At 39.2% G+C, this 27252-nt stretch overlaps 1 protein-coding gene across 16 annotated transcripts in view; it reads left to right on the plus strand.

The window, feature by feature from the left end:
- The first annotated feature begins 302 nt into the window (after positions 1-302).
- Positions 303-27252, plus strand: part of SMAD9 (SMAD family member 9) — a 75466-nt gene continuing 48516 nt past the window's right edge. For 6 of the 16 annotated variants that reach the window (XM_072797343.1, XM_072797344.1, XM_072797342.1 and 3 more), the window contains exons 1-2: positions 467-551; positions 10722-10929. The gene's annotated coding sequence lies outside the window, so the exon portion shown is untranslated. The other 10 variants (XM_072797340.1, XM_072797338.1, XM_072797341.1 and 7 more) reach the window with 7 other exon arrangements.

The raw sequence follows: 27252 nt of genomic DNA on the forward strand, positions 1-27252 counted from the left end.
GCCCCAGGCTCCAGGCGGACACAAGACATCTCGGGACTGGCGGGGCGGCGAGAGGCGGGGCGGCCGGGGCCTCCATCAGCCGCCGAGGCTAGCCCGGGGTCCCGCAGGGGCCGGGGCCGGGGCCGGGGCGGGGGGGGGGGCAGCGCGGGGCCGCGCCGAGCGCCGCCGCAGCAAGTTTCCGCGCACGTGGCCGCGGGGCAGGCCGCGCTCCCCCCGCCTCGCGGGCTCCCGGGGCGGCGGCGGGGCGCGCGGCGGCAGGCGGGGCGGGCCCGTGCGCAGGGCTGCTGGCCGCTTTCCAGGTCGGCGCACTAATACGGGCGATGAGGCTTCGCGGCTCCAGTCTGACTGACGCCGGCTGGGGCCGCCGCCGCCGCAGCCGCTGTCTCGGTCCCCGCCGCCGCCGCCGCCGCCGCCGGGCCCTGCAGCCGCTGGGCGCGCGCAGCCTCGCAGTGAGTGCGCGGCGCTCGGAGCGGGCGGCTGGGGACCCACGGCGGGGGCGGGGGGCAGCCAGGCCTAGGGTGGGGGAGGGAGCAGTGGCACCGCGGGGACAGGTAAGCGATGCCCTCCCGGCCCGCTCCGGGCGAGCGCGCGCTTGTGGTGTGTGTGTGCGTGTGTGCGCGCGTGTGTGCGCGCGTGTGCGGCTGCGTCGTTCCCCGGGGAAGTCTCGAGGCCCTTCGGTGTGTGACTCGGTTCTTTGTACTCTGCATCCCCGCGGTTCTCGGTGGAGCCTGTGTGGGGCCGGGTGGGGCCGGGTGGGGCCGCAGGGGGCAGCTCGGAGCCTTGGCGGCGCGCCCGGGCCGCGGGCACCTGGGACCTGCGGCAGATGCTCGTCCCGCGGCGGGGGCGGGGGCGGGGGCGTGGGGCCGGGGCGGGGGCAGGGATGCGCGCTGGCCCCGGGCGGCCGGGCCGGGCACCGCGCGGCGGTCGAGCGCCGGGGACGGGCGCCGGGGACGGGCGCCGGGGACAGGCGCCGTGGACGCCCAGACTCGGAGCTCAGCAAGAGCGGGGGGCAGTGGAGCAACCGGAGTGGGGGCGGTGACTGTGACTCAGCCGGCCTCGCTGGCCTCCGTGTCCTGGGCTCTCTTGCTCTGCTTACCTTTGAGACACGCGAAGCGGGAAGAAAAAAAAGTCCGGAATGTTGTTGGAGTGTCTCGGGCCGGCGCTTGGATCGTGTGGGGAGCTGCGAGGTTCCCTCCCTCCGCCCCCATTCGGTGCCCGCCGCGGGGAGAGGAGGGGGCGAGGCGGGGGACAGACGGGAGACTCCCTGACGCCAGCCTTGTGAGCGCAGGGAGGAGCGCGAGGGGAAAACACTTTCACGGGTGGCTAATCGCCGACCCTCTTCCCTTCCTATTCCTTCCTCCTCCCACCCTTGACAGTGGAAATTTCAGACGATAATTTAGAAATACTGCGTTGACTCGTTTCTGGGTTGGGAGGGGCACTCCTGAGACAGAGCCTGCAAAGAATGCAAATCTAGTTTCAGAATAAAATTGCTTGTGAATGATCTACCCGGTAGTTAACAGCGGGATGCACACGCGCAAGATGCTGTGGGCTGCTTTTAATGGATCCAGTTTACAAGTGCATTTCAGTGGTTTGCCGAATTTCTCGGATGATCTTTTGCAAGTGTGGTTTTTGCAGGAATAACTGTAAGGATACATAAGGATAACTGTAAAGTCATAAGGCATTTAATAGTGCCACCTCCTTGGCCATTACTAAGCAGAGCTTTTGGGGCATCCCTCTGAGTGAGTGAAATGTTCACGCTACAAATCTATCTTCTGCCTCAGGAGTCCTGTCGGTGTGAGGGAATGCCATGGGATGTTTATATTTTAAAATAGCGATCTATGTTTAAAAAGGAAGTAAAAGTAAAACCCAAATACATTCTCCTAACTCCAAATTCAATAAGTGAATCTTTCTATGCTTGTAGGAAACCATGAACAAGATTTTGGACTGTTTTCAAGTTTGTGGTTTTCCAAGACGGACACTGCAGATAAGAAAATGATGTAATAGTTTATAAATAAGGGGCATTTTTAAATGTAATATGACAAAAGTTTAAAATAATAATATATCAGAAAAATAACATTTAGTGATAATAATTGCCTTCATTGATGGCAAGACAACTGTCTTTAGCAGACAGCCCTCAGCCTCTTAATCTATTCTGACACAACCAACTCCCATTTTTATGCTTGACTGGCTATCTTTGTCCCAGTTGTTTTATGCTTCAGCTCTGTGGTTTTAAGCTATGTTTAAGAGAGTGCCAACATATTCTTAATCTGAACAAACTCATTTTTATCAGTACAGTGTTTACTGAAGATCAAAGGTATAAGCAAATTTTAGGTTAAACGCCTAAGAACTTTATGATTCTCACATCTTTGTGAGATATCATCATCAGTGTCTTAACGTCAGCATGAACTATATGACTTTTCTCCCTCTAAAATATTTTTCTCTTATTTCTATATCTTCAGTTAATGGCTAATCAGAGAATGTTCACAGATGTCAACTACTACATCCCTGATTGCTCAAGACATGGTATGAGAAAGAAGAGCTTTGTTGTTGTTGTTGTTTTTAACGAAACCTTGCCAAGGATATCTATCAGTAATAAACAGCAGGCAAATTTGTTTATCCTTTCTGTCCATGTGGCCAGTTGAAGGAGAAAAGAAATCTGTCGAGAAATTATTTCATAAAGATTGAAATATTCGTTTTAGGTGTTGTGGATAGTTTAATTCCGATTAATGAGAGTTCAGTTTCCTTTGCCAGATTGGGAGAGCTGATGTTTCAGGAGTGGTCACTATGGCACTTAGGCAACTAACTAGTTTATATCTCACATTCCTTTTGCAATAAATAAAACAGCAATTTCATCATATTCGCCTTTAGTAAGTCAGAAATAGTACTTACCCGCAGACTGTACTTTGCTTTAAGGGAAAGTAAAGGTTATGGAAAATTAAGATCTTTTTTTTTTTTTTAATTTGCAAAACATACTAATTACATTTTAAACCTGAGTGCAGATTTTGTTTATTGCTTCTAACATTTGGAGGGGAATTCAGAAACAGAGAAGCTTCCAGAATAAAAGAATAAATATAGCAGTACATTGAAAGCATGAATCTCTTCAAATAGTTGTAATTCTAGGCTGTTGGATTTATATTTCCTTGGTTACTGTTGCTAGTGAGTTGAAAAGTTATTCTAAAGCAAAAAAAAAAAAAAAGCAAACGGTAAATTCATAAGTAGTTCTAATAGTTTGAGCATGCTTTATAGAGATTTTTTTCTGTTAAGCTGGTGAAGGTCCATGTTATGAGTAGTCCCATAACAAAAAATAAACAATTACCCCTTGGCAATAAACTAACTTTTTAAAATAAATATTCCTGTAAATTGTGTCTCAAGAAACGTGTGCTAACTAAAGTTGTTAAGATTTCACAAGATCTGTTAGCATTAAAAGCCATCATACCCGTGAAAGCTGGGTGTTAATCTTGCCAGTGGACTGCATCGTGTCACTTCCACCCCAAACCATCCCAAACACTCTGCACTACTCTCCTTTGGTGGCAGCCTCAGGCTGACCCCAGACAACTTTTCCGGATTTATCTTCCCACTCCTTCCATATTTTATGCTGTCATTAAAATAATGAATTATAGTTTCCTACACATGCCCAGGCTTCCTTTTCTCTGCATCTTTACTCATGTTAAGGCCTAGAATGCCATCCCCTGCTTCCCAACCTAGCATCAGATCCTTAGATTATCTGTGTCTTCCTCACATTCTATGGCCCTGTCCAGGTGCTGCCTTCACAGAACTTTCTCTGATGACCCTGGCTTTGGTGTGTTCTCCTTTCAGCTGCTATGGCTCTTTGTATCTTCCACTCTTGCCACATCTCATCTTAAGTTACTCATGTGCTCATTTATTTCTTCTCATCAGTCAGTGCTTTCAAGATCTGTGAAGGAAGGGACCATGTTTCATCTATCTTTTTCATTTCTATAATGCCAATCGCAGTGTCCAGCCTAGTGCTCAGTCAATAAATATTAATTAAATGACACATCTTTCACTGAACCCATGGTTTTTCCAGAAATAAAATCTGTAAAAGAGTTTCCCCCATACAGTAGGTCTCAGCAGCCCATCTTTCCAGAAGCCAATGTTGAACTTAAGCTGAGGTCTTTGTTCAGAGACTGTGGAGAGCTAGCTCTGAAATGCCTCCAGTCTAGTTGAACGTCTTCTCCTGAATATTGTGGCTGAGCATTACAGTCAGGAAAGCTTATATGATACTCTTATTGCATTAGCAATTTTCCATATCAGATTCACTAAATACACAATGGAAAGCATTTAGAAAAAAAAAAACAGATTTTAATGTGATACGGCTACCACAATGAAACTCTAATGTGATTCCACCGAAAATTGCTAACATGATATGCTGATCCCTCTCCCCCACCCCAGCCAGATAAAAATTGATACTGTTTTTAGTGTATATATTTCAAACTATGCTCACAAAAGAAAAAAAGACTGCTACTGAGATGAGGTGTTTTGGTCAGGTTGGATGTATAAAGGGTCTTCTTATCAGCCTTTTCAGAGAGCTGAATCTCCCTCTGTGCCTTGCTCATTGTGTTACCAAACAATACTAAATCATTTCTTAAAATGCGTCATATTCTGTTAAGTGACTCATAATTAATAGAGATAGTATAATGTAAAAATATAATTTGTGTATAAATATCATGCCTCTATAATACATTGAATTTTACAGTTTTAATTGGGAAGTATGATCAACTCAAAACCAGTTTTCTAAGAATCAAAGAGACTCTGACATAAAATTTAAATTCAAAACTTAAAATGAAATGCAGAAATAGTAAGAAATGAATTATAAATGTGTGTGTAGAGCTTTGTTATCATTTAAGAAGTCATAAACACTGAAAAGGGGGCTCCTGGGTGGGTCAGTTGATTAAGTGTCTGCCTTTGGCTCAGGTCAGATCCTGAGGTACTGGGACTGAGCCCTTTGTGTTGTAAGGGGCTCTCCGCTCACTGGAGGGGGGACTGCTTCTCCCTCTTCCTTTGCTCCTCCCCCCTGCTCATTTTCTTTCTCTCTCTCTGTCTCTCTGTCTCTGTCTCTCTCTCGTGCTCCATCTCTCAAGTAAATAAAATCTTAAAAACATAAACACATAAAAGATTTTGGTTCTTCCCCTTCATGTTCTAACTCATATTTAATTCAAAGATAAAAATTTAACCCATAAAATAAATGTAAGGAAGTCCTACAAAGTTCTGATTTTTCCTGTAAAGACAATTTTGATTCTCTTTCTGGGGGGGGAAATACTAAATATCAGATTTTTTCTGTCTCTGTATTCTGATTACATAATATCATTGGTGGAATTGCTTTGGTATATGAATTGCCTCTTGGGGAAATTTAATATTTGAACACTTTCTTTTCCCCTTTTCAAATTTAATTTTGAAGGACTCTAAATGGAAAGCATGGATTCCTCAGTCATGAAATGGGTTTAGTGCAAAGCAGTCTTTGGTTTATAAACACTGAGATTACTAGGGATGAGCATTCATCCCAGAACTCCAGTGAACTGGAGAAAACTCTAGTTTTCTACCATTAGACAAATTATCTGTAAAGTGTACGTGTGCTTTGGGAGCCACCCAGACGTGTTGACACCGGAGATTCCTTCTGAAACAACCTAGAGAGAGGCTTTGGGAGAAGTGGAAGTATAAACACTCTGTAAGTAGCAACAGCTTAGATTCACTCACTGATCCTGAGAGTGCTTCCTCTGCTGGAGTGGGCCATGAGTCCACTTTATCCCAACCCGCTTTAACTCCAGGAATATCATCTTCCACGTGGCCTAAAATTTTTCATTTCTAATCTCTTAAATTGCTCGGAAGCTGATCACACGGAGATTTGCTTTGGTAGTGTGTATGACTATGATTTGATTTGATTTGACTTGATGACATGCAGAAATTGCGACATGGGTAGGGTGAGAGATAGATCCAGAACTGTAGTTTGGGACAATTGATCAGAAGCCTAGAAGGATTTGTCCTAAGTACTTGTGGGCTGTGGAGGCTCTAAGATCAGATTTGCAGATTTTGTTTTTTCCGGGAGAGTTTGATGGATGGAAAAGTTCAACTGAAGTGCTGGGAGTTACTTTCTGAATTCTTGTATCTAAATTTAACCGACTTGGGAGCCACACACTTTAGAAAATAACTCGGAAAAGGATTCACAGATTCTAACGGAGTTTCCCATCTCATGGTAGAATATTTGACTTCTGTTTATGCTTCATTATAAATTCATTGATCCATATTGTTCTTTGTCTTTGCTGGGAATCACACAGGAGGGAACTGGAGTTTGGCTGGAGTAGGAAGGAGGAAGAGTTCATTGAAAACTTTGTGCATTGGGGCAGTTGCGAGGGTTCGAGACACCTTAGCTTGGGCAAGCTTACCTGTGCCAAACGCTTACATTGCTTATTTGGGCTGGTGTTAGCAGTATTAGAAGCTGCCTGTATCAGGAGCTCAGAGGACCTCAGTGGCCTGGCCGGGGAATATATCAGCCCTCAGGACACTGTTTTTCTGGGAAAATGAATTCCAGTTTCCAAATGACTACCCAGAAATTGGCACAACTGGGGCAGCCCTGGTGGCCCAGCGGTTTAGCGCTGCCTTTGGCCTGGGGTGTGATCCTGGAGACCCGGGATCGAGTCCCACGTCGGGCTCCCTGCATGGAGCCTGCTTCTCCCTCTGCTTGCATCTCTGCCTCTCTCTCTGTGTCTCTCAAGAATAAATAAATAAAATCTTTAAAAAAAAATTGGCACAACTGGCTCATAAAGTGGTACTGCCAGTGATTAATGGTTATGATTAATAATATGAGTGATTATTGTTACAGTTATGATTAATGGCTGTGATTAATGATGTGAATGACTATTAGAAGCCTGTGAATGTGGAAGATGAGAAAATGTGTTAAAGCTAAAAAAGATTTTAGTTCTTCTGTGGTTTTCTTTCACTTGTTGATGCATTTATATCATTCTTTCCCTATTTCTTGGTGGTAGTAGAATTTCATTTTTAGGAGCAAGAGTTAGATCAGGTGTTTGTCAAAGAGAACCCTTGTGTTCATAAATGCTTCCCTTAGAGCTTGTTGGTTGTTTTACACAAAGCAGTCATTAGGTGTTGGCAGTGTTTGCAAATAATGGCAGGTCGGTGCCTAGGTGTTATTTCAAAGAGTGGCACTTCTTTTCTGTTGTCATTGATCTAAGTTGATTGCAAATACACATTTTTAATTTTTTTCAAAATATTGTCTGGATTACGTTTGGGGTTTTAAAATGTGATTTTGTGCATGTAGTAATTGTGCTAGAAAGTAAGACTTACAAATTTGGAGGTCTTATATAGGTCACTCATTCAATAATTGTTTATTCTGTGCCTATTATACTTACACTGCCTATGAGGCCCCAAACTTTAAGGACCATATAACAAAATAAAGTACCAAAGGAAACAAAATCTTGATCTCCGGGATTTCATAGCCTAATTAGAAAGAGAGGTCAGGAAAGCAAATATCAGAATATGTATCCAATGTTATTTATGCAAAAAAAAGTAATCTGTTTGGATTTCTCTGTATTTTTCCTGGTTAGAATTCCATTTTTACTGCATGTGAGTTTTGAGTCACCCTTGACAAGGATAATTACAATAGTCCCATTTGGAGCTTAGGGCTCTAAATAAAAGTGAAATACAAAATCGGAATAAAGGTTCCTGCAGTAAATCCTTGTTTAGAACTGAAGGATGCTGAAGACGTCCCTGGGCCTAAAATTGTACTACTGTGTCTGTCAAGAGGAGAGCCTTTGCTTCTCTGGTTTTTCCCCTTACCTTCTACTGGTTCAAGAGTGAGTGTGCATGGCTCCCCCCACAAAAAAACCACCCCTGACCATTTTAATATCAGTTAAAATAATCTATCACCTGTCTGGCAATAATGTGTTTAGATTTCTGTCTCCCCTGTAGACTGTGATATCAGAGAGGGACGGGACTGTGTCTTATCTTAAAATACCAGTACCTGGCATTGGTGTCTGGCTCATCATTGATACTTGTTACATTTAGTTTCTCCCTTCAACCACCATCCTGTTTCTTCCCTAAGATACTTTGGTGTTTTGTAGGATAAGGCAGAGGAAAGGATAAGGAGCTTGGATTTTAAATCTGTAGGCAAGAGAAAACTTAAATTTTAGCCTGTGGTCCAAAGAGAAATACTAAAGGATTTGAACAGGAGAATCACATCATCAAAGGTGAGTTTGAAAGAGATCGAAGACAGATGGTTAGATTAAGGAGGGCACGTGATGTAACAGGCCCTGGGTGTTCTATGCAACTGCTAAATCACTGAACTCTACATCTAAAACTAATGATGTTACTATATGTTGGCTAATTGAATTTAAATTTAAAAAAGAGATTGAAGAAAGATTGAAGTGGCATGGTGCTTCTAAATGGCCACATCAACACCTAGGGAAGTTGGTGAGATGGTGGTTGACACACCATCTCCACTGCTTCACGAATGCTTTTGACAATTAAAAAGCTGAACTGGGATCCCTGGGTGGCGCAGCAGTTTGGCGCCTGTCTTTGGCCCAGGGCACGATCCTGGAGACCCGGGATCGAATCCCACATCGGGCTCCCGGTGCATGGAGCCTGCTTCTCCCTCTGCCTGTGTCTCTGCCTCTCTCTCTCTCTCTGTGACTATCATAAATAAATAAAAATTAAAAAAAAATAAATAAAAAGCTGAACTTCCCTAAACAGTGATTCATAACACAGTTATGAGTGATTCTCCTCCATCAGTTTATAATCACCACCACTCAAGCAGCCCTTGGCCAGGAAATTCAACCTCCCACAATACACACACATCAGTAAAACTTTAGAAGTTACCCACACACCATTTTTTAAAAATTTTAAATATTATTTATAGCTATTTAGCACTTTGCAGGTATTCATATACAGGTTAGTGTTCTATATAACAATGCTGTAAGTAGAAAGATTGCTAAATGCACAGGAAGGAGGGAGTGCATTATATGCTTCTACTTGTCAAAGGGATTTGTTATACTACATCAGCAAAGCGATGGGCTGTAGGTCAAAAGGTAGCCTAATTATATAGGGCTTAATAATACAGTAGTGAACGTTATTGATGAAACTGGATTTTACCTTCATTCATCCAACATTTATTGCATGCCAGACATAGTGTTAGGCAATTCAGACCACTCTGTGGCGTGGCCTGTGGCTTTCGTAAGGAGCTGAGTGTGTCTCTGGGGAAAACAAATAACCAATGTAAGGAAGCCAAGTGTCATTGTGCTCTCCTGAACGTATATGGTAGGTGCTGTGGAAGCCAGAGGAGCTGTGGAGAGCTGATTAATGCTACTGCCTTGGGCTGCGGGGAAGGTTTCCAGGATGTAGCTGCACACAGGTCTCAGGGCAGAGGGGAGGCTGTGAAGTACAAAAGGAGTGAGGATTGATGAGACTGGGAATGTAATCTGAGGAGAAAGATTGTGAAGATCCCAGTTTGAAAGTGATGCTAAAGCATTAAATCTTACCCAGGATACTGTTTTTGTTTTTTTGTTTCCTTTTTTTTTCATGTAAAATATATAAATGCATGCCCATAGTAAAAATCTGGAGATGAGGGGAGGGTGTTGCCTGGCTGGTTTAGTCGGCAGAGCATGCAACTCTTGGTCTCGGGGGTTGTGAGTTTGGGCCTCACACTGAATACAGAGATTAGTTCAAAGAAAATAAAATCTTTAAAAAAAAAAAAAAAAAGAAAGAAAAGAAACTTGGAGACAAAACTAAAAGAAAATAAAAATCTTTAAAAAAGAGAAATTTGGTGACAAATTTGTGTGTGTGATTTTTTATGATAACAAACATTTTAATGCACAAATAAAATATTTTTCATCTTATCCCCGGCAAAGAGTTAATGTCCCATTCTGCTTCAGTCTCACAGAAAGGTGTGTCCCTAAAAAGCATGACAGGATCTGCTCTGGACTTGGAATGACAGGGCATTAGTGGCCCAAAAGGGGGTACTTTCTTTGGGGGACAGGGGTGGATAAGGGGAGGCTCAGTAGGGCACAGCTGCCTGTGAGGAGCAGACTCATTAGGGATGCCTGGGATTAGGCATAGCAATGAAATATGTGGGAGGGTCCATCCACAGGATTTAATGACCTATCGAATGTGTGATTGAGGAAGAAGAGGAATAAAATTTCCATGGGATTTTTCTCTTTCTAGCTTGAGCAAGTGGATGCAGAGTGGTGTTAACAGAAAATATGGAACGCAGGAAGAAAACCTGGTTTAAGAAAGCTTACAGGTTCCATAGGTTACATTTTTTTCTCTTTAAAAAATAAAAAAAGTAAACCTTTTTTTTTAGAGCAGTTTTAGATTCACAGAAAAAATTGAGTGAAAAGTACAGAGAGTTCCCATATACTTCCTGCCCCCCCAACCTTGCCTAGAGTAGTTAATTTGTTACAACTGATAAACCTACCCTGGCCCATCATTATCACTCAAAGTCCATAGGTGTTGTACATTCTATGGATTTGCACAAATGTGTAATGTGCAGATGATAGAATCAACCACTGTAGTAGCATACAGAATAGTTCCTACTGCGCTAAAAGTCCTCTCTGCTCTACCCACCCATGCCTCCCTCTCCTCAACTCCTGGCACAGATTCCATTGCTACATTGGAACCAATTGCATTTAAGGATCCTGGAGTGTGAGGGTTAGTAGTGGTCAAATTTTAATGAAAAAAATTTATTTTTAAACCAACAGGGCCCTTTCATCCAAGGGGCCACATTAAGTAAAGCTGAATGAAGACGAGCTGCTTGGGTGGAAGGTGGCATCTGCAGAGAGCTAGAGTCTAATCTATCCGCCACCCCGCTGGTGCCCAGCTCCGTTCGGCTGTTCTCTGGTTGCTGCATCTCACCGAGTCTCTCCACTGTCTCCAGAATCCTGAAGAACTCCGTTTACAAACTGCATGGTAAGGAAGTCTAGAGCTGGAAGGAAGGGCTGGTCCTGTCCTCCCAGAAGCAGGGACTTCAAATTCTTGTGCCTTTGAGACCTGCTGTTTTTTAGTAGTTTGTTTGCTTGGTTTGGTTTGGCTTGTTTGGGTCCCTTTACTTGGGATACAGCTCCCCTTTTTGGTTACCCTTTGCTGTCCTGTGCCCCCTACTAGCATCTCCTCATCTTTCTCCCAGTGTGCTGCTCTGATATGCTGTAAACTTGGAAATTGTAAAAGCATGCTTTTTTAAACGTAGCCCAAAATAGTTGCAAATAGGTCCATATGTGTATGATTTCCTTGCATTTTATGTTATCAGGGATTCTAATTTCTTCCAAGGCTTCCATGTGATCTTTTCTGTACAGACTTGGTAACACCTGTTTTGGCAGGTAGAACCCTTTCTTGCTTGTGGCTTGTTCACAATTAGGTTTCCTACAGATGGAACTGCTGGATAGTCGAATTTTACACAGTGACCACCTCATTTCTGTCGGGGTCTGTTTATCTTCTCAGCCTTCTCCTTCTTTCTGACTGGTCCTGGAATCATATAGAAAGTATGTTTTATGGCCTCTGAAATATCTGTCCACCAGCTCTGCTGGGTGAAGAGTAGCATTGCATGCTGAGTAGGAAGAAAATGATGTCATAATTTTGATTTCTAATGTGATGCTAATATGTTGAGATAGTTGACATACTGTTTTTCCTTTTATATCAACAATTATCCCCCCCTTTTTTTTCCTTTTTTTTGCCTCTGCTCTTTTTCTGAGATTGTTTTACTTTTTCCTTCTTTTTTCTTCTTTTTCGGCACCTTTTACTTGTACGATGAGGTGTACAGGGGGAATAAGGAATAGAACTACTTGTTAATAATGAAAAATAGTATCTTTATATTAGTGTACAGTTTTCAAACTGCTTTTGCACATTTCCTCTCAGTATGAAAAGTGATGATTTTTGTTTCAGTTTTTCAGAAGAGGAAACAGGACCAAAGTGGTTAATTACTTAAAGGTCACACTCAGAGATGGTTCTAGCATTCAGACTCAAGTTTTCTTCCTCCAAATATTCAATATATCATGTTGCCTCTTGTTTGTGGAGGCACTGCTTACATTATGGGCCATTTTAAACTAGAATATTGTGCTCACTTTGGCAGCACATATACTAAACTAGAATATTAAAATACCACACTTGTGGGGTGGAGATAACTAGAATATTAAAATAGCACACTTGTGGGGTGGTGTATAACATCTCCAAGCATATCTTGATAATGTGAAGAATATAGTGGGAAATGCTAGAAACTTATGCTGTAATCTTCCCAAGATGGTGTTGACATTCTCTTACAACAGTTTTATGAGTTACTTATCCTTAACATTTTCAATCGTGCTCTTAATATTCACAATATACATGGAAAAACATGTATAATATTCTGAATCTACCTTAAAAATGGCCCAAATTATTAGGCATGTTTGTTAGAAACGCTCTTTGTTGCTCTATTGCCTGTTCTTCCCTTTCACTACATTTGGCATAAACAAAATATCAAACAGGCAAGAGAATAATAATTCTGTCTCCAAAAGAAGTGATACTGAGCAACAATAAAAAATTTATCTCAGGGGATCCCTGGGTGGCGCAGCGGTTTGGCGCCTGCCTTTGGCCCAGGGCGTGATCCTGGAGATCCGGGATCGAATCCCACGTCGGGCTCCCGGTGCATGGAGCCTGCTTCTCCCTCTGCCTATGTCTCTGCTTCTCTCTCTCTCTCTCTCTCTCTGACTATCATAAATAAATAAAAAAAATTAAAAATTTATCTCAGCTCTTTATTTTTAAAAATAATTCTAAATCCTCACTGAAACCTAAGAAATAATGTCCAATCAACACTGACATTCTAGCTGAAAAATCAAACTAGACAAGTTGTCAAGAGAACCATTTCCCAGGGATTTAAGTGAATGTAAGTCAAGACTTTCCCAGTGGCTTACTAAGAATAAATGCCAGGGATCCCTGGGTGGCTCAGTGGTTTGGCGCATGCCTTTGGCCCACGGCGCAATCCTGGAGTTCCGGGATCGAGTCCCGCATCGGGCTCCCTGCATGGAGCCTGCTTCTCCCTCTGCCTGTATCTCTGCCTGTCTCTCTCTGTGTCTATCATGAATAAATAAGTAAATAAATAAATAAATAAATCTTTAAAAAAAAAAAGAATAAATGCCAACGACATCAGTTAACCTCAGCACCTCATGTTATGAGCGCAAGGCTGCCTATTATTATTTTTTTTAGAGCGAATCTTTTTTTTTTTAAGATTTATTTATTTATTCATGAGAGACACTGAAAGAGGAGGCAAAGATACAGGCAGAGGGAGAAGCAGGCTCCATGCAGGGAGCCTAATGTGGGACTTGATTCCTGGTCTCCAGGATAAGGCCCTGGGCTGAATGCAGACGCTCAACCACTGAGCCACCCAGGCATCCCATAAATCTGTAGACCTTCTAATGGATTTGAAGGCATATGGATTTTGGAATATTAGTAGATTTTAATACAACTTTAAGTATCAAATGTGGGGCACCTAGGTGGCTCAGTTGGTTAAGCATTCAACTCCTAATTTTAGCTCAAGCCATGATGTCAGTGTCCTGAGATCAAGCCCCCGCCTCAGCCTCCCTGATGAGTATAGTCTGCTTCTCCCTCTGCCTCTCCCTGCACCCCTCCTCCCATCCCCCCCAAGCTCTCTCTCTTTCAAATAAATAAAATCTTTAATAACTAAATGAATATCAGATGTGTAAGCATGAAAAGATTTATATTTCTGCTTTTTTTCAGAATGCTCACAGTCCTTGAATCTATGGATATTGAATATAATTATTTGCTTTGACTGAAGGAATTTTATAGTTCATATTATAAAAATAACTGATTCCAGGAAAATAAAGCTCAATAACATTGACTGACAGTATGTAAAATTGCTATTGGTTGGTTCTGGGATAGAAAATAGATCTCATTTGAAAAAATAATCTTTCTGGACATTGTTCCATATTTTTCCCTTTTTCTTTATGTAGAAGCAAATGGGATTTTTAAAATAGTACTTCTTTTCTCTCCTAAGCTATGACCATCATAGAAAATTGATATGTTTATGAGTATCAACATTAAGTGGAAGAAAGGATCTGAAAGGCAGGCAGAGAGTGCCAGGTATTACATGAAACTATGCCTGTCCTTCAATGAGTATGGGCTTTTGGAAGGAGATTATCCTATATAATAGGGCCTGGGATGTGTATGATTTCCTTGCATTTTATGTTATCAGGGATTCTAATTTCTTCCAAGGCTTCCATGTACCAATGACATTTTCCATCTCAAAGTTAGACTTTAAAAAAAAAACAAAACCTCAAATCTTGGTAGAGGGAGACTATTTGTAAAATCCCTTCAAGGTAGTGATAAAGCAAATTATTATAACATTTAGAGTAAAATTTTTCTTTATTGTGGTAAAAATACATTAAATTTACCATTTTTACCATAGGTGTGCAGTTTAGTAGCATTAAATTCATCACATTATTGTGAGCTATCACTACCACCCTTCTCCAGAACTTTTTCACCCTCCCAAGTTCTAAATCTGTCTCCATTAAACAGAATTCCCCATTCTCCTTTCTCCCAAGTCCTGTTAACCTCTGTTCTACTTTCTATCTTTACAAAATTTGCCTATCCTAGCTACCTCATATAAGTGGAATCAAACAAAATTTGCTTTTTTGTGCCTAGCTAACTTAATTAATATAACATCATCAAGTTTTATTATTAGATAGCCTGTATCAGAATTTTCTTCCTTTTTAAGGCTGAATAATATTGCATTGTGCATACATACCACATTTTGTTTATCTAGTCACTTCTTGATGGAACTTAGGTGGTTTTTCTCCTTTTGGCTGTTGTGAATAATACTAATGGGAGTATTGGTATATGGTATCTGCGTACCTGTTTTCAGTTCCTTTGTGTGTGTATCTAGGAGTACAGTTAGGGTCATTTGGTAATCCGACATTTAATTTTTGAGAAGCTGCCAAACTGTTTGCCACAGTGGCTAAGCCATTTTATATTCAGTGCACAAAGTTGTCATTTTTCCATATCTTTGCCAACACTTGTAAGTTTCTGTTTTGTTGACAAGAGCAATCCTAATGATTGTGAAGTGGTATCTCATAGTGGTTTGCATTTGCATTTCCCTAATGACTCTTGATGTTATGATGTTATCATGCAATCCTATTGTTGACCATTTATATATCTTCTTTGGAGAAATGTCTGTTTATGTGCTTTGTCCACTTTTGAATTGTTTGTTGGTTGGTTGCTGAGTTATAGGTGTTCTTTATATATTCAGGATATGAATCCCTGATCTGCTATTGATTTACATGGAGTGTTATTTTTAATGGAAAATTTCTAAAAAAATTTTGTGTATATATTTTCCATCTACTTCTGTATGTGATTTTTCATGTTTAAGAATTAATTATGTGGGAAAAAAATAATTCTGTGGAATTTCATATAATGTGGTCATATAAATGGAATCACATATTTTTTAAAAATTCTTTGTTTTTAAAGCCCACCAGTCTTAGATCACATTAATTTTGAGCAAAACCATGGTTAGATTAGGGGATAGTTAGCCAGCATAAGAGATAGCAGTTCAGTGTGTGATGTAACTTTCAGTGACACAGAATTTAAACTGCAAATGAAATTTGAAGGGACATTTGGCCTTTGTACAAGGTTTAGAAATTTGGATCACTGAAGAAAAATTAGCTGCCATCCCTTAGAGTCTGTTTTTTCCCCTCTGTGTACTTCTCGTTTAAAAGTTTTCATGAGAGTTGTAAAGCACCCAAATTAGGAATAGGAATTTTTAAGACTTGGTTCCAGTTCCACTTTTGACATACTGATAGCGTTGAAAATCCATCAGCAACTAAGCCAAAAACCAAAGACATTTTAAAAAAAAGTGTAAGACCTTTTGAACAGGAAAAGGATGATAAATATTTTTATTTTTAGTCTCACTTACACGTAGAATCTTAAAAAAAAAAAAAAAAAAAAAAAACTCATAGATATTTACAGAATAGATAGGTGGTTTCCAGAGGCTGGGGATGTGGTGTGGGCAAAATGGGTGAAGGGGGAACCAAACGTACAAACTTCCAGTTATAAAATAGACAAACCAAGAATGGAATGGAATAGTGAGATAGGTAATAATAATAATGCTGCATTGTACATTTGAATCTTGCCAAGAGAGTAGATCTTAAAAGTTTACATCACAAGAAAAAGATGGTGATGGATGTCAACTAGACTTATTGTGGTGATCATTTGGTACTACATGTAAATACTGAGTTATTATGTCATACGTCTGAAACAAATATAATGCTTTATGTCAGTTATATCTCAATCAAAGGAGATTTTAGGAAGGATAGATTAGAGGAGAGAAAGAATAGGGCTAGAGGGAAATGACCAGGAGTCAATTTCAAGAAGTTAAAGTCTGGAAGGAGTGCCTCAGCAACTGGCAGTGGGGACAGGATAATTCTTTGTAATGGGCACTGTTCTCTGAGTTATAGGATGTTTAACAACGTCTCTGGCCTCTATGCACCAAATACCAAATATTCCCTTCATCCCACTTGTGGCGGCCAAAAATATCTCCAAAAAAAGTGGCAGCAAAGTCATCCCTCATTGAGAACCACACTGGTCTAAGGTGATGAGAGCCTGAGCTGAGTTCTAACAGCAGACTGGGGATAAGGGGAGAAAAAAGTGAAATTTTGAGTAGAGGAGAGGAAGAAAATATCTGATAGTTAAAATTTATTAAGCATCGACTATTTCCCAGGCACCAGCACTAGGTGACATAGTCATTTAATGTAATTAGTAATAAATATTTATTAAGTGCCAATCTTATGCAAAGTACTGGAGCTGCAGAGATGAACGAGATGGTCAAGTTCTTAAAGACTTCGTCATCTAAAAGAAGAGAGATCTATGAACAAATAAATTATGATCCAAAAGTGAAAATAGTAATGTGCATAAGGTATTGACTGAGAAGAGAATTCCACCTGGGGAAGTCACAGAGGCCTATGTTACCTGAGCTGAATTTGAAGGATAAATAACAGTTTTGCTCGCTGGAGTGGAATTTGCAGGGGAAGTGGTGAACTGCCTGTGGTCTTTTTTGTAGTTGCTGAGATGAAGACCAAGTTGAGACAAAGCTCTCTCCAGGCTGTCACCTTTGTCCAGGGAATAGAACTCCCAGACCATAATTAAACCTAGGATGACTGCCCAGGGCAATTGTGCATTTTCCCTGAGGCTTGAGTAGAGCAATTAGCACCTGGCAAATCCCAGAGCTGTGCAGTTTTAGTGCTAGTTTATATATTTCACATACTGTGTTAAATCATCATCAGTGCCAAGAGGATAAGAAGATGCATATCTAAATCCTGTAATAAGTCAGATTCTGCCAAATTATATCAGTAACACTTCATTGATTTTGAAAAAGTTAAATAAGAGGCATATTTGCATCCTGTGGTTAGCAGTTTCTTTATTAACTGGTAAGTGTACTGTAATGGAACCTAGAAACATATGGAACCATATGGCTGTATTTGTGGAGTAGCAATATATTGTTTAATCTCATGGTAGCAATTTTGCTATTATGTAAGAAAAATACAATTATTCATTGGAAGTTTATATAATATATATTTGACAGGAGTGATCTCTTCATTCTTCCTTAATGATCTACATTTTTGAAATTTGGAAAATTGAAAAAGAAAATAATGAACACCAAAGAAAATTTGCCAATGCATTTATTATAAACTGCTCTACATGTACTCTAGCTCTGCTATTTCTTCACTGGCTTTGGTCCCATTAGTACAGTAGTGTTCAGACTTGCTAATGACACTACCCAGTTATTTAATTTGACTAAATGTGATAGATGTATTTATTTAAGATTTTGTTCAGAATTTTTTTTAATGGTCAGTATGGTACTTTTACATTGCAGGGAATGTTGTGTGATCCGATTGTAAAATTACATTAACTTATCAAGAATAATTATTTACATATACTGAAAGCTGTGGAGACCCTTGAGGTAAGATGCAAAAGCTGTTTGCCCTTTCAGTTCACAGAAAACAACTTGTAGTTATTGTTTAATTTATCTGATGTTTTGTTTTTGACTAATATAAAGTGTTCAACCTGATAGTAACTACATGAATTTTAGTTGTAGCACATTTGAATTGCCAAAGACTGACTTACACACCAGAGTGGCTACTGCTGCTTATGCCTTCCTGCCAGTATGGTTGTGAAAGGTCCCTTGGTGCTGGGGCCTCAGGCCTTATATCGCCGCTCCTTCCTGCCATTTCAACTCTTCTTTGACAGGAATTGCTCAACCATGGTTTTCTCTTCTTTCCTCTCCTTCCCTTTCTTCTCCTCCTCCCACCTCCATTCTTCTCTGGGAGCTCTAAATGACTCTTATCTTCTCAAGAACCCATTCATTCATTTAGCAAATATTGAACACCTACTATATACTAGGCTCTATTCTGTGTGCAGCAGTGGACAAAAAATTCACATCCTAATAGAGTCTATATTGTGGGGAGGAAAAAGAGACAACAAACAATAAAAAGAAGTAAAATGCAAACCAATCTTGAAAAGGGAGAACAGAGTTGGAGGGCTCACACTTCCCAGTTTGGAACATCCTAGAAAGGTATAGTAATCAAAACTGTGGAATTTGCAAAGGATAGACATAGAGATCATTGGAATAGAATTGAAAGTCTGGAAATAAACCAAAGCATTTGTGCTCAGTAGATTTTTGACATAGGTCTTAAAACCATTCATTAGGGAAAGAATAGTCTCCAACAAATGGTGCTGGGACAACTGGATAGCCACATGCAAAACAATGAAGTTGGACCCCTATACAAACACTATATACACTATATACAGACATTAAATGAAAATGATCAATGATCTAAATTTAAGAACTGAAACCATAACATTATTTGAAGAAAACATAGGGATAGATCTTCATAACCTTGGATTTGGCAGTGGATGCTTAAATATGATACTAAAGCATGAGTAACAGAAGAAAAAGTAAATAAATTGGACATCATCAGAATTAAAATTTTACATGTAAAGGAGCATTATCATGAGAGCAAAAAGGCAGTATACAGAAAGGGGTAAATATTTGCAAATCATCTATCTCAGTATCTATAAATCCAGAATATATTGAAAAAAAAAAAACCTCGTAGAATGCAACATAAAAAATACAATTTAAAAACGGGTAAAGAGGGGACCCCGAGTGGCTTAGTTAAGCATCTGACTTTTTTTTTTTAAGATCTTATTTATTTATTCATAAGGGACACAGAGAGAGGCAGAGACATAGGCAGAGGGAGAAGCAGACTCCCTGCAGGGAGCCCGATGTGGGACGTGGTCCTGGGACTCAGTCCTGGGATTTGATCCTGGGATGTTATCTCAGGACTCTAGGATCATGCCCTGAGCTGAAGGCGGACACTCAACCAACTGAGCCACCTAGGTGTCCCAGCATCTGACTCTTGATTTCAGCTCAAGTCTTGATCTCAGGGTTGTGAGTTCAAGCCCTGTTTGAAAAAAATAAAAAATAAAATAAAATGAGAAAAGGACTTGAGCAGACATTTCTCCAAAGAAGATATACAAATGGCCAATAAGCATGTGAAAAGATGCTCAACTCCATTAATCATTAGGGAAATGGAAATCAAAACACAATGAAATACCACTTCGTACCTACTAGCGTGGCTGTAATACACAAAAAAATGGAAAATAACAAGTATTGATGAGGATGTGGAGAAGTTGGAACACATGCATTTCTATTGGGAATGTAAAATGGTTGAGCTGCTATTTTCTATATAGCTTGACAGTTTCTCAAAATGTTAACTGTAATATTACCATATGATCCAGCAATTCTCCTAGGTTTATACCCAAAAGAATTGAAAAGAGGGGTTCAAACAAATACTTGAATGTAAATGTTCATAGCAGCACTATTTATAATAGTCCAAAAGTAAAAACAATTCAGAGTAACTAATGGTTGAATTGATGAACTAATTGTTGTATTATGTATGATTACACGTACACACACACGCACACCACGTTGGGCTCTGTGCTCAGCAGGTGTCAGCTTGCATTTTTCTCTCCCTCTCAGTCTACGCCTCCCCGCTTTGTGCACACGTACTCTCTCTCAAATAAATATGTCTTTTAAAAATAAGATGATAATGTGGCATATTTCCTTTATTCTGTTTATGTGGTGAAGCATATTGATTTATTTTCAAATGTAATGCCAATCTTGCATTTCTCTGTTAGATACTAATTGGTCATGAGGTATTAGACTTTTTAATACTGCTGGATGTGATTTGCTTATGTTTTGTTAAGGATATTTACATCTGTGTTCCTGAGTAATATTTGTGTTTTCCTGTGATATCCTAATCAGATTTTGTTTCAGGATTCTGCTGGTCTTACTTTTTTTTTTAATAATAAATTTATTTTTTATTGTTGTTCAATTTGCCAACATACAGAATAACACCCAGTGCTCATCCCGTCAAGTGCCCGCCACCCAGTCACCTCCACCCCCTGCCCTCCTCCCCTTCCACCACCCCTAGTTCATTTCCCAGAGTTAGGAGTCTTCCATGTTTTGTCTCCCTTTCTGATATTTCCTACCCATTTTTTCTCCCTTCCCCTCTATTCCCTTTCACTATTATTTATAGTCCCCAAATGAATGAGACCATATAATGTTTGTCCTTCTCCGATTGACTTATTTCACTCAGCATAATACCCTCCAGTTCCATCCACGTCGATCTGCTGGTCTTATAATATGAGTTGGGAAGTTTCCCTCCTCCTCAATACTCTGAAAAATTTGTCTTTCTATTATTTTTTCTTTAATTGTTTGATAGAATTTGCCAATGAAGGAATTTAGGCTCAGGAAAAGTTTTTAGTTACGAATTCAATTTCTTTAATAGATATAGGCACTTCAGAATTTCAATCTTAAAAAAAAAAAAACTTCCAATTTCTTTCTCTGTAAGATCAAAAATTAACTATGTTGTATATGTCCATGTAAACCACACCTTTATTAAGACATAGGACATTTCCATCACCCCCAAATGTTCCCACTAATGAACTTTGTATAAATACCTCTTTGTAATTCAGGCTCTGTATAAATTAAGCAATTATAACTGAAAATGCAAATGTAATACACCTTTTTTTAAAACCAATTACATGGTAGCTTTTTTCATTAACATTTATCAAAAATAGGAAAAATATAATTTTTTTATTTCTATTTTTTAATTTTTAAAGAATATTTATTTATTTATTCATGAGAGACACGCAGAAAGGCAGAGACATAGGCAAAGAGAGAAGCAAACTTCCTGCAGGTATCCTGATGTAGGACTCTTTCCCAGGACCCTGGGATGATGACCTGAGTCAAAGGCAGATACTCAACCACTGAGCCATCCAGGTGTCCCAAAAAGTAGAAATTAAAATAAATAATAGACATTCTTCTAGGTTACCAAAATAGATGATCAAATTCTGCATTTTTTGACAAGTAAACAATTTTTATTGTAACATTATTTAAAATAAAGATAAATGGGAAATAATCTAAAAACCAAAATTGTGAATCAATTGCAGTGCAACCAAATACATACATACTGTATACATCTGTTAGCGTCAAAAATGTATGATAAATTTTATTATATGTTGCTATTTATTTTATTTTACTTATCTATTTAAGTTTTTATTTAAATTCTAGTTAGCTAACATATAGTATAATATCGGTTTTAGGAGTAGAATTTAGTGATTCATCGCTTACGTATAACACCCAATGCTCATCACAAATGCCCTCCTTAATGCCCATCCCCCATCTAGCCCATTCCCACCCACCTCCCCTCCAGCAACTCTCAGTTTGTTTTCTAAAGAGTCAAATTTGTTTTAGAATTTCTTCTCAGGATACCCCACATTCCTTAAATTGATGCCAGCTTTAAAACAAGCAGACATGAATATATTTTAGATTTCTTGCACTGTAGTAGATTTATTTGAATGGCAGTTTGTGCTTAAGCAGAAAATGACTTTGTCATAAGATAGAATACTCTGCAGCAATTAAAGAGAATGAAGTAGATTTATACACTACTAACATAGAAAATACCCTCAGCCAAATTGCAGAATGATTAAACATTTTAAAAATTCAAACTGATGCTATATTTTTTGTATCTATCTGTAGATGAATATGCAAGTAAAATACCTAAAAATAAGTTCAAACTTCTAACAGTAGTCACATCAAGAAGTACATGAAGATTTGAGCATTGTGGTTGATGATCAGATGAAACTTAACCTTATCTATAATGTTTTAATTTTTGTAATAATAGTAGTTTGATGTGGGACTTATGTAATTAGAACTATAAAGTGACTTGACTGATTTACATAGGACTAGAGGCAAAATGCATCTGGGTTTGTTTTTGTTTTAGCAATTACTCTGAAACTCTAGAAAGCAGGCTCAGAAAATCTGTACAAGGAGTGCTCTAAATCTGTTTTGTTTTGTTTTTCCAAATTATGGCACATGAAAGTATTGCAAGTGAAGTAAAAATGCAACTTAGAATTAAAAGTTGAATATTACTCTGACTACCACAAAACTTTAAAAAGAAAATATTTACTAACATGAAAATGCTTACAATGTATCTCTCATTGAACAAGAATATGAGACATATCTATAAACAAATGCTCTTTTAAAAATATGTTTATTTACAAAAAAAAGATTTGAAAAGTCACAAAAATGTTAACAGTGATTATTATCTCTGTGTTGATGAAGAGTGGCTGTTTGAACTTTCTTTTTCCATATCCAGTTTTTTTTTCATGAACACAAATTGTATTTTTTTTTTAGGATTTTATTTATTTATTCATTCATAGAGATGCAGAGAGAGAGAGTAGCAGAGACACAGGCAGAGGGAGAAGCAGGCTCGATGCAGAGAGCCTGACGCGGGACTCGATCCAGAGTCTCCAGGATCATGCCCTGGGCTGCAGGCGGCGCTAAACCACTGCGCCACCGGGGCTGCCCACAAATTGTATTTTAAATCGAGAGAAAATGCCCTTTCTATCCCAATTAAAGAGGGAAGGAAAGGAGAAAAAAAGAAGGAAAGACTGGACAAGATAGGAAAGGGAAGAGAAGATATGAAATTCTTAACATTTGCAAACATGCTGCAGAGAGTTCTGGTACATTTTTAAATGAGAATGTTAGTAAGATGTGCGTTAGAAACCTGATGTTTTGTAGAAGAGTTTTGGGAGGAATGGAGGGAACTGAGAGGGATAGAGAGGAAGAGATGGCTTTGAAGGATGTTTAGAAAGTAAACAATCCACAGGATTGGTAAGATTGGTAGGATTGGAACAAGAGAATGAGGAAGAGGTCAGTTTTCTCTTTTTTATATTTGTCAATTTAAAACAAAGTCATTTCAAATCTATTTTGTAATTGCATTACTCTTTTGATGGAAGTACAACTGTGATTCTTCTCTTTCTGTGACAAAAACTCATGTCTGCACCCTTTGGATTTTGCCAGTGTGGTTCAAAATAACACTAAATCACAAACTTTCAAGCTGCCCAGGAAAATACTATTTATTTTTTTTTAATATTTTACTTATTCATGAGAGACACAGAGAGAGAGAGAGAGAGAGGCAGAGACACAGGCAGAGGGAGAAGCAGGCTCCACACAGGGAGCCCGATGTGGGACTCGATCCCGGGTCTCCAGCATCAAGCCCTGGGCTGAAGGCAGCACTAAACCACTGAGCCATCCAGGCTGCCCTACTATTTCTTTTAAATGGATTAATATCTGAGTACAGAAACCATGATCCATACCTTTCTATTATCTTCAGCCTAAACAACTTTACTGGGTAACATTCCCTAGGATCACTTAAAAAAAAAAAAATAAAGCACTAAATTTGCGGTGCCCAGATTTCAAAACTTAACGTGGAACCATTTGCAGAACAAGTTCTCTCCCTCTGATTATTTAAACCACAGTAAACACATCTTTCTCTGGAATTCTATTTCATTTTCACTTGATAATAATCTAAAATTAAATTTTTAAAGATCTTGTGATTATTGAGCAGAATTATGGTTTATGTTAAACCAGTGGTGATTTTTACACCCCCCACCCTTCAGGAAACACTTGACAATATCAGGAGACGTTTTTAGTTGTCACATCTTGCAGAGGGTGTGCTACTGGCATATAGTGGATAGAGACCAGAGATGCTGTTAAACAGCCTGTAATGGGCAGGATCCCTCACCCCAAATCTTTAAAATCAAAGGGAGAAAATGAAGTAGTGTTGAGATTGAGAAACCTCTGTTAGACCCTTAGAGGAGCTTTAGTAAGGGGATATATATCCAGATAATTGGAATATTGTTTATAGTAGAGGAATGGTTGGTCTGTGTGGATATAGAGCATTGGGACTCATTAGAAAAGGGATGACCTGGGAAACTGAGGAAGATGTAGATTTTTGAGGACTTAAGGTTGATGGAGTGGTAGAGAGATCTAGCTGGTTAATCTAAGGCCAACAAGTGCTGGCTGGAACTGACTGCAGGAGACGGGGTGGGTGGCTGCTGGGCAGTTCGGAGTCCCTCACTACCAGATCATGCAGAGAAAGCCGACAGCCATCATTATCAGGAATGTGAAGGAGAGAGTGATGTAGATGAACTGATTATAAATCACAGCCAAGGAGTATTCTTCGGGTGGCAAATCTATCAAGGGCGTGGATCACTGCCATCTTTTTTATTTATTTATATATTTTCAGTAAGAGAGAGTGCGAGGTGGAGGCGGGGGCAGGGAAGGGCAGAAGGAGAAGGAGAGAGAGAATCCAATCTTATGCAAGCTCCAGGCTAGGCTCAGTCTCAGGTCATGATCTGCGTTGAAATCAAGAGTCTGAAACTTAACCAACTGAGCCACCCAGGAGCCCTCACTGCCATCTTTTAATGGATTGCCTCAGAATTTCCAGGGCGACTTCATGTGGAGGTGAAAGGGATCATAGCCTCAGAGGAGGTCAAGTTCTCTGCTGGGACCTGAATCAGTGGGAGGCCACACAGGGTCAGGGACACATGGGAAGTGTGGAGCATCACCAGCGATGGTAGGGATCATATTCAGGTAGGGGATAAGAAGACTCTCTGGAGGTCTTGAAGTACAGAGGGCATGAGTGGTGGGACGGGCTATGATCCATAACAAATAATGAAATCTTAGAGGCTCACTCAGTGTTCCATGTGTGGCTTGTAAGTTTATAACTTGTGTTCAGTGGATGCTTAAGAAATACTTGTTCTTCATCTTTTTATTCATTGTTCTGAGGCTCTTCTGATTGTAGAGTAGAATCTTTTCTTATTCTTAATCTTTGATTGGACTTTGGTTCTTAAATTTTGATTTACTAAGAAATACTGTTAATTAACAAAGACGGACCATGTTATACATGTCCTCTGATATTTTGTTTTAAGTTAATTAAATATTTTATTATATAATAGTACTTTCAAAAGAATATATGATGCATACATAAAAATTAGGAACATTATTATAATATATGGTAATATAATAATATAAGATTCAACATTAACATTACTGATGCTATATTTTCCTGTTGTGCTACTCCTTTGCCTCAAGTATTAATATCTTGAATTTTGTGTCTTCATTACCCTGTTTTAACTATAATTTATTCACATATATATGTATCTCCAAGATAGTTAATATTTGTTTTTAAACTTTATAAAAATGATTCCATACTCTGTGTAGTCTTTTAGGCTATACTTTCTTTTTCACTTAACATTATGTTTCTAAGATTAATCCTTGTGGGTATAGTTAATGTATTTTATTACTATATAATATTCTATATATTTACATGTCTAGTTGATGGATGTTTGGGTTATTTCTGCATTTTTGCTATTTTGAATAATACTGCTATGAATATTATAGTATGTCCAATAGTGTCATTAGGGTAGTGACGTTCGAGCTGTTTTGTTTTTAACTGTAATCCAACAGGACATAAATATCTCTATCTCTCTATGTGTCTGTCTCTTTAAAAACTTGATATATTCTCCCCTACTCTGAGCAGTCTCTGATAAAATCCAGCCTGTTTTAAAAAATGCTAAAAAAGACTCAATAAACTCAATAAATAAATAAATTTCACTAATCGTTTCTCTCTGAGGATTGAAAACTACTCTAGTACATATACTGGGCTGTGAAATTTGTTAGATCTCATGATATGAAATTTTTAACTTTAAAAATTGATGGCAGATTGTTTCCAAAGTGCGTGATCCATCCATTCGTACCAATTTGGTTAATCATATTCTTATCAACACTTATATTTCAGACAAAATTAGGTTTTCAGCAAGAAGTCTATTAACTTAGTAAACCAAATGAAGATATATTATTTTTACATATGTTCTAATTTTACAACTAAAAATTTCTTACTGAACAAAGTGCCAGGACTTCTAAGAGACTGGAGAATACGGAGTTGTCCTGTATTCTGAGAGTTTGCTTAAGGATGTCTCACATTTTCTTTGCTTAAAAGTATATCTTCCTTGTTATTCTGTTTGCTCTGATGCTCAGATATGCAATTATTGATCTATCTCAGCCATGGCCTTGTGCTTGATTATTTTATAATTAAACATTACTGAGAAATTGTCTGCTAAGTAAACTCTAAACTTATTGAGAAAATAGCTATGTTGTCCCTGAATAGTATGACATATTTCATTCAAAAAAGACTAAAATTTTTATGGACAGTTGATGATGTCAATTTTAAAGCTCAAAGGGTTGGTTAAATGTATATAAGCAGGCTGTTTGATGAGCAGTTTTGGTTCAATTTTGCCAAAATATGGCCTTTTATACTCCCAGCCTGAAATCTAAGACTGCACTAGTAAGAACTTTATGTAGCTTGTCTATAGGCCCTGTCATCTTTTTTAAGGTAGAGAATGTCTTTCCTTCTTTGCATCTGTGTGTGGGTGGATTCTCTCCTGACTTTTGCTGTGTTTCATGACTCCTTAGCATGTAAAAATCTACTTGGTAGCCTGGGTGCATTAACTATGTCTACATAAGAAGAATTTTTGCTCTGCACAGTGACTAATTTCATTATTCATGGCTATCCTCTTGGTTAATGGGTGGTCAGCCGTAACCTTGTAAGGCACTTGTCTTATGCCTATCAGATGTAGCTGGCTTCCCTACAGCTTAATCTTTCAAGTCAGTGGTACAGTCAAGCTTAGTCACCCACTAATGCCATTTTGTATAGATTTCAACAAAATCGTCAACATCATTGACAGATATTCTTGCAGTGTGGTCTTGCACTCTGTCATTCTCTGGGATGTGTGTTTTTCTGGGTTGAGAATATACAGATCACATCACAGTGGATGTGCTCT

Source organism: Canis lupus, chromosome 24 (genome assembly GCF_048164855.1).
Source record: "Canis lupus baileyi chromosome 24, mCanLup2.hap1, whole genome shotgun sequence".
Taxonomy (NCBI): Eukaryota; Metazoa; Chordata; class Mammalia; order Carnivora; family Canidae; genus Canis; species Canis lupus.